At 38.0% G+C, this 19,595-nt stretch overlaps 1 protein-coding gene across 2 annotated transcripts in view; it reads left to right on the top strand.

Moving 5' to 3' along the window:
- LOC115214025 (tryptophan 2,3-dioxygenase-like) overlaps positions 1-19,595 on the top strand; it is a 141,498-nt gene that overhangs the window by 15,756 nt on the left and 106,147 nt on the right. The gene's annotated exons all lie outside the window — the stretch shown is intronic.

A 19,595-nucleotide genomic window follows, 5' to 3' on the forward strand; every position in this document is an offset into this window, starting at 1 on the left:
GAATTCTTTCATGGCGTACTCCAGGAAGATTTTGAGACTTGGGACAAAGCATACAACCTTGCGTTAGATGTACACTTACTTCAAACAAATATGACCATAGTACTCTTGGTACTATTGTACAGCTCTTCCATAATTTTCCGTATCTTGAGGATCTTGTAGAATGTCCGGTTGCTTCTTGTATACATTTGAATCTACTCCAGGTCTATTTCCAGCCAGATATAAAAAATAAATGGGCTTTTGAATTCTAAGCTTTAAATACTAGCTCTAGATGGTGTGTAAGATCTTTTGCACTATGCAGTAGTTCACAATCAGTATAGCTTTCAGAATCAAGGTTTGATGCTAGGTTTCCAGTATCTATGTCCATATCTACATCACAGTGCACCTTTCTCATCTTCGCTCCAGTGATCAGTGTTAGTTCTTTCAGCTCTTCCAGTAGCTAATCTATAGCATGGAAACAATCATCTTGGTTTAGTAACGTTGGATTGCTTCACGGTCCGCTGCTAATAAAACACTATATGACGACCATAGTTGATAGCAGTAGTGTAGACGGATAAAAAACAAATACCTTCACCGGCCCAACACCGTTTTCCAAATGATTTCAGAATCGATCATATCGGTCATCAACAGTAGTGCTTGATTAAACGGGAACTCGTGTTATTTTCTGGCCATTTTTCTTGCATGTAATTTTGGTGTCACTAACCTTCAGAGTAGTGTGTGTGTGTGTGTGTGTAAGTGTGTGTGTGTGTGTGTGTGTGTGTGTGTGTGTGTGTGTGTGTGTGTGTGTGTGTGTGTGTGTGTGTGTGTGTGTGTGTGTGTGTGTGTGTGTGTGTGTGTGTGTGTGTGTGTGTGTGTGTGTGTTTGAGTACCAGCGCTAACAAATAAAATCTTTTCTAAGAAATTTTAATTGATTTCATTTAGTGGTTTATCGGTTTAGAAATAAATCTACTGAAGTAAAAGAACCCATCTCTGATCCTGTTTATCTTTAGGGTAAAAACTAGCGAAACTCCATATATAAAATAAAAACTTACCAGCTTTGGAATGGCTTGATAACACAAAACGAATTGTAAATTCCTTCAGTTTGATATTGTCAATTTTTATCCCTCTGTTTCTAAACTATAACTACTTAGCTTTCACTTATACTATTACATCCATTACCGATTCAAATATTAATATCATTCAACATGCTAAGAAACTACTCTCTGCTATAGAAAATACAGGCAGGGTAAAAAAAGAATAGAGGGAATTTGGTTGGGTTAAGTATGGGTTGGGTGGTTTTGAATGGGCGGCGATGTGTGAAACCATTGGTTATGAGAAAAGGTGGAAGAAAATTGCAAATATGTTGAGAGCGAATGAGCCAACTTGAGCGAGAGCATAAAGTTACCAAAAGTTCAGTGTTGGAACGTGGTCTGTGGGGTCATACCTGTACCTCACTTCTTTATTGTTTTTCCATTCGTTTTTCTCATATGCAATTATCATTAATTTTTAAATTTTGTGTCTCATGCTGTTGTACCATCCGATCCCCGACACCTTGTCTGTCCTTGTGTTGTCATCTCTATGTTTTAACCTAAAACCCATTACCTACCATGAGCCACATTTGGGGATCTGCTAAAAGCAGTCTCACCCTTTTCAGTGTATTGTTCATGTACATTACGTTTGCAGAGGTGTGTTTAACAATATTTAGCAGTTAAAGTTTGTCATTATCAGTTCTGGCTAACTCTAGAAGGCACTTTGTCATAAATCGCAATTTTTGAACTACCAAAATATTGACTGTTTTGAAAAAGTTTTTTTTTTTTTTTTTAGCATTTCCCATTTATATCATTCATTGATATTTCATACACATTCGCATTTGATACTCTAGTTTAAAAAAAACTTATATATTTATCATTGCAATTGTATAGAAAAGGATAAATTTGCTTTTTTTCAGCGATGCCCCATTTGGGACTTTTCTAAAAATTTATCATAATTTCCAAACTAACTCACATATGAAGAAAATTTAAATACCATATATCATTTTAACTCCCAAGACACCTGGCAAAGCCAAAAATATAAATAAAAAAATTTGGCAGTTAATGGGTTAATATGTTTTTGAATTTATTGCATAAAAGGTTCCTGATGCCAGATGAAATATAAACTGCCATAGACAGATTCAGGAAAGATATGTTAGTATTCAGTGAATTAGAATTAAAAGTCACTCTTAAGAACACCTTACAAAAGTAACATCTCTAGACATAACGTTAGATTTAGATGCTACCAATTTTTTCGCTTGTCATAAACTTAATGAGAAGTTCTTTTTTTAAATATGTATGTATTAATAAGGGTTCTTATCATTAACCAAATATCCAACGTCGTTTCATCTTCAATGTAAGTAAATATATCATCACTATTCTTGAATACAGATACTTTTTCAAAAGATTAGCATATCTCTTGCGAAGCATTCGGTGGTAGAGCCTGTTCAAATAGTCTATTTCCAGTCTTTTATCTCTCATAGGTGTGTGTGTGTGTGTGTCCTTATACATGTATGCGCGCGTGTGTGATCTTTCATTGTCCAGTTTTTAGTTTAAAAGCTAGAATAAATATAGCCAAAGACTTTCTTAATAGCGAAAATAGTTGTCATAAAAGTTTCAATAGAATGTTATAAAAGTTTCTTTTGTTGCAAAAATTTCGGAAACTTCATAACTTCAATTAATGCTAAACACATGTCACAAAACAACACTACCATAACCGAGAGCAGGTTTAATTATAGAAACCTTGGTAACTGCTCGCTCAATGTAAAATATCATGTCTCTTCTTTGGTGTCCTGTGGCAAGGTCGAATTAAAAGTGAACTATGGCTCGTTGCCGAAATCTTACAGCAGATTAACGGAAACTACATTTAAAATACAATTTTACTGACACAAGCACTTGTTGGTCAATCCGAGCGAATAATTTGCGGTTGGATTATGTATATCATTCATAAATATATTTAGAGATCAAGAAAAGTATTAACAAGTTGTACTGGGTATTCATGTTACCAGTAGTATTCAAGAGCAAGCGACCTGGCACTAAGGATGGAGGAACTCATGAGTGTCAATGGCTATCCAACATTGTTTACATATTGTTTAATTATGCATCAGGTCACTTGCCCTTGAGTACTTCTAGTGACAAGTTACCCAGTACAATTTGTTACATAGTTGGATCGTCGGGGATTATACTGGTAACTAAGCCTGCTAAGTTGATATTCTTATCTGTCTGTCTGTTTATCTGCCTGCCTGCCTGCCTGCCTACCTGCCTACCTACCTACCTAAACTTACCTACCTGCCTGCCTGCCTATCTATCTATCTATCTATCTATCTATCTATCTATCTATCTATCTATCTATCTATCTATCTATCTATCTATCTATCTATCTATCTATCTATATACCTACCCACCTTCCTACCTACCTACCTACCTACCTACCTACCTACCTACCTACTATCTATCTATCTATCTATCTATCTATCTATCTATCTATCTATCTATCTATCTATCTATCTATCTATCCTTTTATATTTTGTATATTTCGTGTATATTTTGTATTTTGTATTCTAGCTTAATTGAAAAGCGCGGTTTACTCTCCAGTTTTATCTGCACTTCGATAGTCAGGGATGAAGAGTGCTCAGTGAAGCATACGATGTTGTGTAAAACGATTGTAAGCAAACCTTTGATGGTTCATTTACGTGAAAGTTCTACTTGAGCTTTGGGGGCTGGGGGTACCAGGTATGTGTTGAAGTCAAAGAAAAAGTTCATAGCCTCTCCACAAAGGACTGCTGTGCGTGATTTCTTAGATCACATTCTCCACGAGTTAGCCCTGACTAAAGACTGCGGATCCATGGGAGTAAACACTGACTATAAATCCTGCTTTTCTATGGGCAGCAGCGACTCTAGAGCCATATGTCAACAGATCGGCATCATGGCAAAGAGTACCGTGGTCTCGGGGAGGAACTTTATTGACAACTGGAGGGCACATCCACTCAAGTATGCTGAACATCTTGCTAAGAAGGAAACCAAATTTAATGCCAGTCACTGATAAGCTTTGCAGCATTCAAAAAGGGGATATGGTGCTGCACAAATCACTCAAAATATACTAATGCACATGTTATCTTGAAAATGAATGATTACCATCTGAAAAATGAGTTGTTCTTCTTGAAAGTCCAATGGCAATAGAGGAGTGATAGCATATACAGTTTAACAGACTGAAAATATGTAGCTGCAAACCTGAACTTTGGCAATCTACTGCGTGTCATAATGTAATTTTCAATGGCGAAAAAAAGTAGAGACAACAGCTCGGCAGCGCATCTGACAATTAAGTAGACTGTTAAAGTTGGTTATTGAAATATTCGCACCTTACTTTCTTAGGATGTGAAAATAGGAGTGTTCTTTTAGCAGAGGAGTTAAAGAGATATGACATTCGTTGATGTCACAGCATGTCTTGCTAACGAAGGGCAGATCACCGAATTCAATGCAGGCTATACGTTCTTCTGGAAAGGGAAAGCAGAGAAAGAGGACAGGGGGAGTAGTGTAGGATTTGCTATAAAGACCAAGTTAGTTGAGAGGCTCGAAGAATTACCTTTTTGGCACATCTGATAGGACAATAAGCCTTCGACTACCATTGGATAAAGGAAGATAAACCACTACAGTCAGTGTTTATGCTCTCACAATGTAACATTCTGAAAAGAGTATGCTACTGTTCGAGGCTGATCTGAGAAAGTTGTTATCTGGTACTCACAAGGATAACAAGATATTTCTAATGAGAGACTTTAATGCTAGAGTAGGAACTGAGCGAAATATTTGGCATTGCCTGGGAAAATATTGTTTTCGTAAAACCAACAGCAATGGACTGCATCTCCTACAATTATGCAATGCGTATAATCTGACCATCAGCAACACGTTTTTCGTCAAAAAAGCAAGTACAAAGAGATATGGATGCATCCGTGTTCTGAGCATATGATTGACTATATTGTTACTAAAAAGCGTGATCTACAGGATATAGAAACAATGAAAATCATGAGTGGTATTGAGTACGGGACTGATCATCAATTAGTTAGAGTCAATGTTTTGGCTTAAGAAGCAGTCTTAGTTTCAACGCAAAACAACTATACACAGAAAGCTTGTTGTGGACGAACTTCAGTGAAAAAAAAAACCAAAAGAAAACTCAAGATGTGTTGAAAGTAGTCATTGAAAGGTGAATATTTGGGAGAGTTTCAAGAAAAAGATAGACAAAAGATAGAAAAAGATAGGCGCAGGAGTGGCTGTGTGATAAGTAGCTTGCTTACCAACCACATGGTTCTGGGTTCAGTCCTACTGCATGGCACCTTGGGCAAGTGTCTTCTACTATAGCCTCGGGCCGACCAAGGCCTTGTGAGTGGATTTGGTAGACGGAAACTGAAAGAAGCCCGTCGTATATATGTATATATATACGTTTGTGTGTATATATTTGTGTGTCTCCGTTTGTCCCCCAACATCGCTTGACAACCAATGGCGGTGTGTTTACGTCCCCGTAACTTAGTGGTTCGGCAAAAAGAGACCGATAGAATAAGTACTAGGGTTCTAAAAAATAGGTCCTGGTGTTGATTTGCTCGACTAAAGGCGGTGCTCCAGCATGGCCGCAGTCAAATGATTGAAACAAGTAAAGAGTAAAGCGTAACACATCTAAAGAAATTCTGGACATTAAAAACCGGAAACAAGACTAGTCCTATGAGAATGATTTGCAAACTGCTGGAGAGAAAACAAATACTACAAGAAGAGACACTACTTCCAAATTTATCTTCAACTAGCAGCATAGCCCGGCGTTGCCCGGTATGTAAGAAACTTTGTCAATAAGCAATGCCCTTTACCCTTTTACCCTTTTTTGTACTCATTGAACCGTTATTTTGTAAAATGAAGCCTAAAAGACATTAAGGCATTCAAGGCACCGTTCCCTTGCATGCATGAAGAAGTAGGGAAAATCTATGTGAATTTTCAAAAGAAAACGCAGAAAGATCGGTTTACTATGTGTGCCACATATGATGTAATTAACCGATTTTTTCCAGTAATAACGTATCCTATTGGAATCAAAAGGGCCATATAGTTCCTTGGAGTAGACATGATGCTCGCTGTGAATTAAAAAAAAAATTCCTGCCAATTTGTTAAAGATATTGTCGAAAATATGTCATCTTGAATTTGAACGCGATTTCCCAAAATGGCATGATTTTATCGATTTTTTTCTGATGGTAAGGTATTGCATGGAAAACTAACGACAGAATTAAGTTCCTTAGGGTAACATTAAGCTTCACCATGAGTTTGGTGAAAATCGATTGTATGTTGCGAAAACTACAACGGAAAATGTGTTGCATATGATAAGCTTAGATTCTAGACTCCATGTCGAATTTATCGATTTTTTCAGAACTGGCGGAACTTTTCAAAATTTTCGCTGCATTAGTTTTGAATTATGACATTGGGCTATGTGTGTGTCAAGTTTCATCAGAATCGGTTGAAAGCCGTGGTCAGGGTAAGGGTACAACCTGACAGACACACAGACAGACAACTTGCCTCTTATATATAGAGAGATCGATAAGAAGAAAGCAGTGGTAACATTAAAGAAAATGAAAGGAAAAGTGTAAATTGTTTTCAGAGCATCCAGAATGCCTGGTGGAAAGAAAAATCCCGAACCCTTCAAAACGTGTCAAACGTTTAAAGATTGTAAGATAATGTATCAACGGCAGCAAGAAGTCTTAGGTTTGCTCTTTTTAAGGCCAAAGATGGAAATAAGATCTGGAAGCAGCCAAATGAGATACAGATTTGGTGGAGGAAACACTACAGTGAGCTATTGAACAGGATATTAAGCAGCGAACATTAAAGAAATGTTCAGATGAGGTATCAAATCACGAAGGAGTCAACAAAGCCATATTACAAATGAACAATGGGAAATCACCTGACATGGACGAAAGACTTGCAGAGGTGCTGAAATGTGGGGGAGACAAGCTGTATGTATGCATGCATGCATGTATATATGAGTGTATGCATGTATGCATGAATATATGTATTATGCGTGCATGTATGTATGAAGAAATGGACGAAACTTGTATGTTGCAACTGAAAATATTTGCCAACTCACTTAGTCATTACTATACTTACACACACGCACACACACACACGTATATGTGTGTGTATGTGTGTGTGTGTGTGTGTGTGTGTGTGTGAGAGAGAGAGGTCACTGACATTGTTGAACAGTCATTTTAGCCATTTGTAATCTTTAATACCACAAAACTGTTAAACTCATTTGTAATTTCTGTTGTGCCAGGTCAACACTTTTAGCAAACTGGTCGTAATTTGTAGCCAACGCAAATTTCGACTCCTCAGTAAATAAACAAAAGTTAATTCAACAGTTTTTTTTTTGGATGGTGGGGTTGATGGGTGCTGTTTTGAACTGGCTAAAACGGCTCTTCAGTGGTGCAATTGCTCCAGTTTCAACAATTTATTCTTTCAGTAATTACAACAAATTACTTGCTAGGCAAGGCACAGCGCCAACACACACGCACACACACTCATATACATGTATATATATCTGTCTGTCTGTCTACGTGTGTTTTGTATAAAATTATGTACAAAGACAAAATATTAACCGAAAAAAAAAAGAAACATTGAAGTTTATTTTTCCAAAGAAATATTTGGTAGTGACTTCGAAGTGTCGCTGTGTGTTGGCTTCATGTAACTGTGAATATACGTTATTGTTTAATTCCTATGTTATCTGGTTAACAGCCTCGATTAGACTATCCTATGATGTTGAGATCTAATAGACAGAATCTTGTCTACGGTTGTCCATTACTGATAGACAAAATCAAACCTTTCTTACACGTAATCATGAAAATCTATTCTGAAAGAGTTTCTATGGTTATCAGTATTAAAAGTTTGATGCATTTGAGTGTGGAAGCATTTCTAAATCGTCTGAAATCTTTAAAAAAATGTGAATGTGCAGTTAAATTCATTTTCAAGCATTGTAACTTAATCGAATCAGCTTTGTCATAGCATTTCTAAAGCAATTTCATGAATAACATAAATCTAGACAATTCTTTTACCTTTCTATTTATTTCACTCATTGTCGCCATGCTGGAGCACCGCCTTAAAGGATTTTAGTCGAACAGCTCCAGTACTTATTTTTTAAAGTCTTTTTTTTTTGCCAAACTACCAAGTTACAGGGACGTAAACAAACCAACACTTGATGTCAAGCGGTGTACGAAGACAAACACAGACACAAAGGTACACACACACACACACACACACACACACACGACGGGCTACCAATACTTTCCGAAATTCACTCACTCGGCTCGGTCAGACTGAACCTGAAACCATATAGTTGCAAAGTGACTATATATATGTATGTGTGTGTACATGTTTGTGTGTCTGTGTTTGTCCCCCCAACATCGCTTGACAACAGATGCTGGTGAGTTTACGTCCCCGTAACTTAGCGGTTCGCTAAAACAGACGGGTAGAATAAGTACTAGCCTCGCAAAGAATAAGTCCTGGGGTCGATTTGCTCGACTAAAGGCGGCGCTCCAGCATGGCCGCAGTCAAATGACTGAAACAAGTAAAAGGGAAAGAGAAAGAGAAAAAGAGAATATATATTCAATTATGTATTCATATATTTAACATTTTGCTGCAATAGAATGGATAGCATGCAGTCACTTTCTTTCCTTAGCTTTTCAAATTGTTCCGTCAATTGACTGAGATAATTCTCTTCTCGGTATATAACTCATTCTGTGCAAAAAGTGAAAGAGACTGATTTTCTGTTCAAAGATGTTTAATTCAATAGAATCAACACACGTGGGCATGCCTACAAAGTCAGAAAACAGCGTAGCTTCCATGACTTTTCACACTCAGAGTTGCTGAAACATGGAATAAATTACCTACATCAGTTGTGAACTGCCGAGACATTGATTCCTTTAAAACCTTCATGCTTCCTGAAATCCGCCAACTGTACACCTGATATCCCCTACCACCATACGCATGCACACGAGTATATCATGGCTCATACACTGTGCACTTTCCTGACATTTGTACATAATTCTATGTCCTATACATGCACCTTTGATAATTTGTAGTGCACCTGAGCACTGTACACAATAATTTCTTCTTCATCATCATCATCATCACCACCACCAGTACCAGTTACGTACCAGTTACGTACCAGTTACGCACTGGGGTCGATATACTCGACCTAATCCGTTTGTCTATCCTTGTTTGTCCTCTCTGTGTTTAGCCCCTTGTGGATAGTAAAGAAATAGGTATTTCGTCTGCCGTTACGTTCTGAGTTCAAATTCCGCCGAGGTCGATTTTGTCTTTCATCCTTTCGGGGTCGATAAATTAAGTACCAGTTACACACTGGGGTCGATGTAATCGACTTAATTCCTTTGTCTGTCCTTGTTTGTCCCCTCTATGTTTAGCCCCTTGTGAGCAATAAAGAAATAAGAAACGTTAGCTCGCCGGGCGAAATGCTTAGCAGTATTTCGTCTGCCATAAGGGTTTTAAAAGGCGGCGAACTGGCAGAAACGTTAGCACGCCCGGCGAAATGCTTAGCGCTATTTCGTATGTCTTTATGTTCTGAGTTCAAATTCTGCAGAGGTCGACATTGCCTTTCATCCTTTCGGGATCGATTAAATAAGTACCAGTTGCGTACTGGGGTCGACCTAATCGACTGGCCTCTTTCCCTAAAATTTCGGGCCTTGTGCCTAGAGTAGAGAAGAATATTAATTTGACAGTATTTCATGAGGTTCCTCGCGTAATTGGTCCATTATTGGTGGAAAATTGTTAATAATAGTGATTTATTCTATATTAAGTGTTGCAATAAAGAGCATTTGTGATGCGTTGAAAGGAGTTCATCATGCATTACCTTGTTGCCAAAAGTTATCTTCTTTTTTTTAGTATAGAGATCTCGTAAAAAGTGATCAAATCCCAAACATGCAACATTAATATAAGTTGGTAATGTTCACACTATAAAGAAACAAAAGGAAAGTGTCTATTCTCTTCGTCCACGTGATATTTTCATTCTTCTTTCTGCCAACTTAGAAAATCCTATTAAGGAGAAATACTACGCCTCCATATAATTCACTTAAAAGAAGACAAAAGGGAGAGCCAACACAGTGAAGTTGAAACATTTTGAAAAGTAGAACACTTCAAGTGGGAGGATATACATATTAACAGAAAATAATGCAGGCCGCAATATTTTTATTATTTCATTATTAAATATATTCAAAATATATCATGCTTACGCGACAACATATTCACGAGGAACTCCCCGGTGCTTAATTGATAGTCTTTATTGTTAACCAGGGAGTCACGTGGAGAAACTCATATTGAATTATAACATATTTTGTACATTCGGGCTGAAAGAGAAAAATAACATTTGAGAGAATGATCTACCTACTTGTTATGTTATGAATACTGTCATCTCTCTTTTCTCTTTTTTTTTTTTTTCTCTTTTACTTGTTTCAGTCATTTGACTGTGGCCATGCTGGAGCACCGCCTTTAGTCGAGGAAATCGACCCCAGGACTTATTCTTTGTAAGTCTAGAACTTATTCTATCGGTCTCTTTAACCGAACCGCTAAGTTACGGGGACGTAAACACACCAGCATCGGTTGTTAAGAGATGTTGGGGGGGGGGGCAAACATAGACACACAAACACACACATATATATATACATATATACGACGGGCTTCTTTCAGTTTCCGTCTACCAAATCCACTCACAAGGCTTTGGTCGGCCCGAGGCTATAGTAGAAGACACTTGCCCAAGGTGACACGCAGTGGGACTGAACCCGGAACCATGTGGTTGGTAAGCAAGCTACTTACCACACAGCCACTCCTGCGCCTCTTAACATCATTAACTCTTTAGAGTGATCTTGGAATTATTCTCTTGGCAGGTTGATTCTTTGACTCGATTTCGATTCCCACCCATCTCATCTAATTTTGGACAGCAATGTCAAGAAAAAAGAATGAATGTTACAACAACCTCATTTCTTTTTTTTTTTCTGAAACTTTGTTTTTCCATGCGAATACTCTAAAGTAAATAAGGATAGATAAAGATACCCAGCTCTGTCCGATTGATGCTTGGACCATTGAAAAAAGAGGGACTCATGCACTAGGCCAGTGGTTTTTAACCTGGGAGGTAACGCCCTTTTCTGTTGGTGTTTAGAGGGATCGGGATTTTTCTTAGAAAAAAAAACCCTACTTATATTTTAAACACACTATTGAAAACATCTTTGTCAGGATTAGAATATGTATTGATCATTGTGTTATCAGTGAGCAGGAACATGATTGATGATGTGCTAAGGTCCATTTTATTTTCATTAAATAGACCCTCACCTTCGTTAATAATTTTCTTAGAAATTTAGCACAGGTACACTACCCCACGCAAGTATCCGAAAAGAAGCACATATTTATAAGGGACAATATTAGAAAATGTGGATTAAAAAAAAACCCATTCCACAAGATTAGCTTTTGCTTGATTAAATTTTTTTTTTTTACATAGGTAGAAGGTGTTTGAAAAATACCTTTTGGCGAAAGAATGCTCTGAGTTACAAAAGGTTGAGAACCACAGTACTTGGCTAAGCGTCTTAGGGTACTCGAATGAGGGTGCGCCAAAAATAGTTTCAAATTTTGGCACCAGGTTAGCAAGTTCGAGGGAAGGAGATTAGATCAACCCCAGAGCTCAGCTGGTACTTATTTCATCGACCCCGAAAGGATGAAAGACATAATCAACCTCGGCAGAATTTGATCTGAGAACATAAAGCATTTTCTCCAGCGTGCTAACGTCTCTGCTAGTTCGCCGCCTTGGGTGTGCCAGAAGCAGTAAAAGCAAAACCACGCATCAAATATTTAAAAACCATATTTATCAACGAGTGAAGGTGCGTGGCCTAATGGTTAGGGGATTGTTGGCAAGATCATGGTTTCGATTCTCGGACCAGACGGTGTATTGTGTTCTTGAGTAAAAAATTTCATTTTCCGTTGCTTCAGTCTGCTAATCTGTAAATGAGCAACCTGGCCTCCTGTACAGGAATATACTGTGATCTCGGTCGCTTATATGCCATATGAGTCGAGGCAGTAATGTCCAGGGGATTTATTTATCAGCGAATAATTACTGTAGTCATTTGAACACTGCTTTTTACAAGAACAGAAAGTTTATTCATTAATAATTAAATTAGAACTACTAGTATTAGTCTCAAATTTTGGCACAAGGCCAGCAAGTTCGGAGGTACGTCGACCCCTATGTTCAACTGGTACTTATTTTATCGACCCCAAAAGGAAGAAAGGCAGAGTCGGCCTCGATAGAATTTGAACTCAGAACGTAAAGATGGACGAAATGCCGCTAAGCAGACTACTCGGCGTGCAAAGGATTCTGCCTGCTCGCCACCTTAATGATATAAGCTACAGTTCCTGGTTGTATTCAGCACTTTTATAAACTGAAAAAAAAAAACCCCTCAAAAAATACCAACGACTAAGAATATTCCTTTCTACTCTAGGAACACGGCCCGAAATTTTGGGGGAGGTGCCCAGTCGATCAGATCGACCCCAGTACGCAACTGGTACTTAATTTATCGACTCCGAAAGGATGAAAGGCAAAGTCGACCAAGAATATTAAGTTTCAGACGAGAAAATTGAGTTTCTCGTCTGAACTGAAAATGATCTTTATTTAGAAATCTTTCTCTCTTCCCCCCTCTCTCTCTGTCTGGTTGTTTATTTTTAAAGGAGCATTTCTATTTCTGGCGCGCCCAAGGCGGCTGAGTTGTTAGCACACCAGACAAAATGCTTAGCAATTCATAGAAAAGTAAGGTATCTTGAAAAGATGAGCTTAAATAAACTGAAGGGGCGTGATTAATCCGTAAGTAATCCAGTATGTGAATAAAAAATTGCTAAAATTTGAAGAAAAGAAAATAAAGTTTAAGAAATTCAGATTTTAAAAATAAACATAGTCACTGTGGTTTAGTGGTTAGGGTGTCAGCATCATGATCGTAAGATTGTGGTTTCGATTCCTGGACCGGGCGTCGCGTTGTGTTATTGAGCAAAACACTTTATTTCACGTTGGTCCAGTCCACTCAGCTGGCAAAATGAGTAACGCTGCGATGGACTGGCGTCCCTTCCAGCTGGGGAACACATACTCCATTGAAACCGGGAAACCGGGCTCAAGAGCCTGGCTAGGCTTTAAAAGGGCGCATTTATTATTATATACATAGTCACTAAGTGTAAAAACAATTGCTTCGTGAGGATATGAATAATCAGCGTCAACTACTTCAAGTCATCTCTATTCATCACAATCTATCACAGGAATTTCATCTCAGACAATTCCATCACAATATGCCTCGATGGGGCTCTCACCGATCCACATTCTCCAAAAAACCTGGAGTGTTGTCCACATTCTTCTCGTACTACTTTCTATACAGTAATGAACTACCTGATATTATCATTTATTATCACATACACCCATTCCCAGATAATGACACGTATCAGTCTTTAACGTGCTACTAAAAAGTATTTATCCACACGTAATCTAGATGAGTGTTTCTGTGATTAGTTTCTGAAGATTTGCAATGCATCCGTAAATAGACATTTTAAAACACTTTCGCATGAAGACATTAACTAGAGCGATTAGACACATATTATCTATCTATCTATCTATCTATCTATCTATCTATCTATCTATCTATCTATCTATCTATCTATCTATCATCTATCTATCTATCTATCTATCTATCTATCTATCTATCTATCTATCTATCTATCTATCTATCTATCTATCTATCTATCGTCTCGGCTCAAAATGAGCCCAGACCATGTCTAACTTGGTCATTTTGAAGTCATTTTAAAGTCTTGTTTTGTGGCATACTCTATTCAAGGAGGGAGTTGTTGACTGAGATATTCTATGTATAGGTAGTTTGGTATCCCTTGACGAAATTTGTCCACATATAGTTTGAAAGTGATGGGGTGTTTTCTTTATATATACCAAGCATTCCTAATATAGAAACGATACATATCTTAACTCCTGAAAACTGCTTTTAATACTAGGTCTCACAAGCCAATATTTCCTAATAGTGACACACACATATAACAACAAAAACTGAATTCTCCTCCTCAAATGAAAACAATTATATACCTGAGAATAAAGATATTTAAAAGTATAAATTATGTTAAAGGATTGAAACATTTGTTATTTAAAGTAGCGGTGCCGTTTTACCCTAGAGGAGTAAGTTTCTATAAAATGCTGAGCCATCAGATTAGCGTCTTTATAACAATTTTCGCGAAAAAAAGAACCACTAGTCGCAATAAGATCACCTTTGATATGATATCTTGTTTGGTATATCTCTTCAAATACCAGAATATTACTTCAGTTACATAGGTACTCTGTTTATCGCCAAAATATCTTTTCAGTGGGCAATACAGAATACAGTCTATGAAATTATTCTCATAATTGCTGAGATTACACGATATGAAATAACTAATCCCAACTACTCAGATAAATGTACGTCTTGTACCGGCTGTTAAAGCTAGTGTATTTGACAGAATATATATACATATAATTAATGTTACTGAAACCAGATTTTGTTAATGATGAACATATAATTATACGGCCTCCATAATCTTTTACATAAGTAATGAAAACTTCAACGTACAAGCTTTCAAAACAACAAACACTGATGTTAAGCTCGAGTGTGGAGATGTATCTAGCGTAACCATACATCAAAATGCCTGTATACATCATGGTTTGAATTAAAATGCTTTCTCCAAAGACGGTTGTTGCCCGCAACTTTCACGTGAATCGCCTGAAGTGTATTTCAGTTAATCACGCACACGTGCACACCGTATACATATTTTATATTACGCCTATATTCATATTGCTTCGAGCTTAGGGAAATCCTCTTAAGTCGAATTTTGTTCGTATGCTAGGCCTTGTCAAAATATATTAACCAGGAAAACCACTCGATGTAACTGAAAAATATATGCTTTGGTGGATATTCAGGAATGTTATAAGAAAATCCACTTAAGCGAACAGGTGACGAACACGTGATAAACTAAGATAGAAAAAAAATCCATCCATTTCAAAATGTCCTCCGTCTCTCTCTCTCTCTCTCTCTCTCTCTCTCTCTCCTCTCTCACACACACACACACATGTGAGGACATAGGTGAAAAACAAGGTGGAGAAAATAACACCCGAAAAGGCAGACGTTCGCTTTTGCCTGATAATCACTTACATGAAAATCTGAGTAAAAGCCTGGGAAGCTTTTAGATTCAATAAAGCGCGCGCGCGAGAGAGAGAGAGGGAGGGAGAGAGAAAGAGAGACAGAGAGAGAGAGAGATACATATACATGAGAATTTGGGCGAAACATTATCTTGAATACGAATTCAGAATTTTAAATTTGAATACTGGAGATAGTAAACACCAAACTCCTGATAAACCAGGTCAGTGACCTGGTTTAACTCTCAGCTTAGGTGCTTTCAATTCATTTATGCCAATTATGACCTAGAGAAAACAAAGTCATAAATGTTACAGCATCATATATTTGATTCTTTAATCTGGATACATCTACTTTGTAAAAGTAAAAATCGATATTCTCAAGGAATATTGATTGAAATATTACGTGTATTTAGTGGAGGTGGGGAATAATTTTCTGTAGTTTACCTATACTTGTTTCTTTACTACCCTCAAGGGGCTAAACACAGAGGGGACAAACAAGGACAGACAAACGGATTAAGTCGATTATATCGACCCCAGTGCGTAACTGGTACTTATTTAATCGACCCCGAAAGGATGAAAGGCAAAGTTGACCTCGGCGGAATTTGAACTCAGAACGTAGCGGCAGACGAAATGGTGCTAAGCATTTCGCCCGGCGTGCTAACGATTCTGCCAGCTCGCCGCCTATACCACTTCACTATAGTCTACCTATACCACTTCACTTTTGTGGAGTCTCTTCGTCTTCAACCGCATAAAATGAAACACTCGTCAACGTTGCAATGTCATTGGTGACTACTGCGCTGAGGCGTGTAATTTTTAAAGTTTTTGTTTCTATTGTACTGATCTTATGTAAGGGCTGGGCTCTTAGTCTTCTCGTGCCTTTCAATACAGGTGAGATTAATGCTGTTAATATTTCTCTTGAATAATTCAAAACTGACGACTGCTGGAAACATAAGAAGGAGATACAGAGGAAAGATGGTCTGGGAAGTAAAAACTGGTAGCAGCACTTGGTGCCGGGCTTGGTGGATGAAAAGAATGTAGATAATGAGGTGAGCGGAAACGAGTAAGTGGAGAGTGTTTGAACAGAGTAACATGAGAGCAGCTCGCTGCGGGAAGCTGTAGCTACAGGTGCATCAGTAGAAGGGAGGGAGAGAGAGAGAGAGAGAGAGAGAGAGAGAGAGAGAGAGAGAGAGAGAGAGAGAGAGAGAGAGCAAAGCATTTATTCTTTTCTACTCTAGGCACAAGGCCCGAAATTTGTGGGAGGAGGCCAGTCGATTACATCGACCTCAGTACGCAACTGGTACGTAATTTATCGACCTCGAAAGGCAAAGTCGAACTCGGCGGAATTTGAACTTGGAACGTAAAGACAGACGAAATACCTATTTTTTACGACCCACAAGGGGGCTACACACAGAGAGGACAAACAAAGACAGATAAACGGATTAAGTCGATTATATCGACGCCAGTGCGTAACTGGTACTTATTTTATCGACCCCGAGGGGATGAAAGGCAAAGACGACCTCGGCGGAATTTAAACTCAGAACGCAGCGGCAGACGAAATACCCATTTCTTTACTACTCACAAGGGGCTAAACGCAGAGGGGACAAACAAGGACAGACAAACGGATTAAGTCAATTACATCGACCCCAGTGCGTAACTGGTACTTATTTTATCGACCCCGAAAGGATGGAAGGCAAAGTCAACCTCGGCGGAATGTGAACTCAGAACGTAAAGACAGACGAAATACCGCTAAGCATTTCGTCCGGCGTGCTAACGATTCTGCTAGTTCGCCGCCTTCAAGCACAGCGTTTTTTTTGGGGGGCGAGAGATAGGAATGTGTTTATGTAAGATTTCATGCTAATCAGTTAGGTGGCCTTTTTTTGATAAGGTCTTGGATAACCGTATGTGTATCACCCCAGATGTAGGAGCAGTTCACCACTGTGGGTCCCACTTCAGTTTTGCAGAAAGTTAGTCGGTGTTGTAAAATGTATATTTTCTGATCCTGAAGCGAAAGACCAGTTAAACGGGATATTAAAATCTAAGTATCGTGAATACGCATGTAGCAAAGCGTTGGTTACAAGACAGATTTTCGATTACTTACTTGTACGCTAGTCATTCAAATTGGACTAACTTAATTTGAGAGGATAACGTGCCCGCTTTAGGCCTCAGACTGTTACTGAGATGTTATTGCATAAGAGATAAGGTATCTTGGTTTTCAGGCAATTAGCAGTTAGCTTGGAATTTTCTGTCATTGATTTCTTTCGAAACTCTTTTCACAATGCTAAAAGTCATCATTCCAATCGAAGGAACGGCTTTGGAAGTGCTTTGCGAGTTCTTTAAGTATGCAATAAAGCAAAGTTCTGCATCGCTATCACCATATTTGATATTATTTCTCAGTCTTGAATCTCTGCTGCGTCTGATGTGCACCATCTGGTGAATGTTGAAACAGGTTTTTTATTTAGTTTTTGCTTTTATGCAATTTCGTGAAATGATAATGGAAATGCGATATGTTTTTTAATTATATTCAGGATAAGAAAACCTTTTCCCAAACCAGTATTCATTAGCTTCTTCAGTACTTGAAAGTTCCTCGATATCTTGGTCACTTGTATCGAAGAGAAGGATATATGGATGTATGAGATTTATTTGGGAGACTTTTATATGCTTTTCTTTAGAACCTGCATGAAAATGAGACGTATATTATTCCCTTTGCATAAAAACGAAGACTTAGACTTTTGCTTGAAGTCAGTTCTAGATATTACATGAATTATACTCAGACATTCAAATTCTGTTACTATCATGAATAATTTGTTTGCCGTTCATGTTGGATTTCCAACATGTCATGCGGATTTATAGCGGGTCTGAAATCATTTTAAGAAATTCTCTTCTTCCTCTTTTCCCTTTTCATATTAACAGACATAAAAAAAGCGTTAACCCTGCTAGGCAACTTTTGAAAGCAATTTGGTAATTAGTTGTATAAACACAAATCTGTGCTGACAGTTGGACAGTGCAATATTTACGATAAAAATCGAACAAAAGCATAAGTATAGAATCATTAAAGAGTTTCCTAAAATATATAAACTCTAGAATCGAAACATGAAGCATTCTGAGAAGACACTCTATATTTCAGAAGCTTCCAGTTTGTCGCTTAATCACGCACTGAACTCAACTATATGAAGTATTGATTACTTTTAGCGCAAAAGCTGCAAGAATGAAAATTACAATCTTGGGTTCATTACATTTCTTCGGATTTATAAAAAGTTATAAAACTTAACTAAGATTTTTGAATTACTGGCACTGGAGCGGCTGTGTGGTAAGTAGCTTGCTTACCAACCACATGGTTCCGGGTTCAGCCCCACTACATGGCACTTTGGGCAAGTGTCTTCTACTATAGCCTCGGGCCGACCAAAGCCTTGTGAGTGGATTTGGTAGACGTAAACTGAAAGAAACCCGTCGTATATATGTATACATATATATATGTATGTGTGTGTATATGTTTGTGTGTCTGTGTTTGTCCCCCCCCCCAACATCGCTTGACAACCGATACTGGTGTGTTTACGTCCCCGTAACTTAGTTCTTCGGCAAAAAGAAACCGATAGAATAAGTACTAGGCTTACAAAGAATAAGTCCTGAGGTCGATTTGCTCGATTGACTAAAGGCGGTGCTCCAGCATGGCTGCAGTCAAATGACTGAAACAAGTAAAAGAGTAAAAGAGAGAGTACATCACGAATATGAGCAAATGAGTACATATATCGTATCTAAGCTGGTCTACACCACAACATAAAATAATTGTTGATTTAGTCATTGCATTCTTTTAAGAATCTCAGTGTAAAATATCAACAAAGTTTTGCACGATTATATAGATTTTAATAATTATACCAGATCTGGGAGCTGTTTCCACAGAGTTCCGACCATGTTTGAATTCTCGATGCCAGCGTTTTACACGGTCATATGATGGGGCATCATCACCATAAATTACTTTCATTTCATCAAAAGTCTCCCGTGGTGTGTGTCCTTTCAAATACAAAAACCGGATCACTGCTCGACACTCAACAGGCTCCCTTTCGCACTTGACTCAATTCAAACACCACAATTAGTTCAGAGCTGTAATTTGCCACTTAATCTATAGAGATATAAATAATTGCACATGCAAAATTTCAGCTAGATCAAACAACTGCAAGTATGTCAGGGGCATTACTTATTGAACGTCCCTCGTATCCCAGTAGTGCCGTTAAGGTAAAACATTGTGATATCACATCAGTTATAACAATATTACTAGTGATTTTAATAGTGACATCCCATTAGTTTTGTCAGTGGAAATACCATAATACGCCATTAGTAATTGTAATATAACTAAGGATTTTAATAGTAATATC

The sequence above is a fragment of the Octopus sinensis genome, linkage group LG7, assembly GCF_006345805.1.
Source record: "Octopus sinensis linkage group LG7, ASM634580v1, whole genome shotgun sequence".
In the NCBI taxonomy this organism is placed as follows: Eukaryota; Metazoa; Mollusca; class Cephalopoda; order Octopoda; family Octopodidae; genus Octopus; species Octopus sinensis.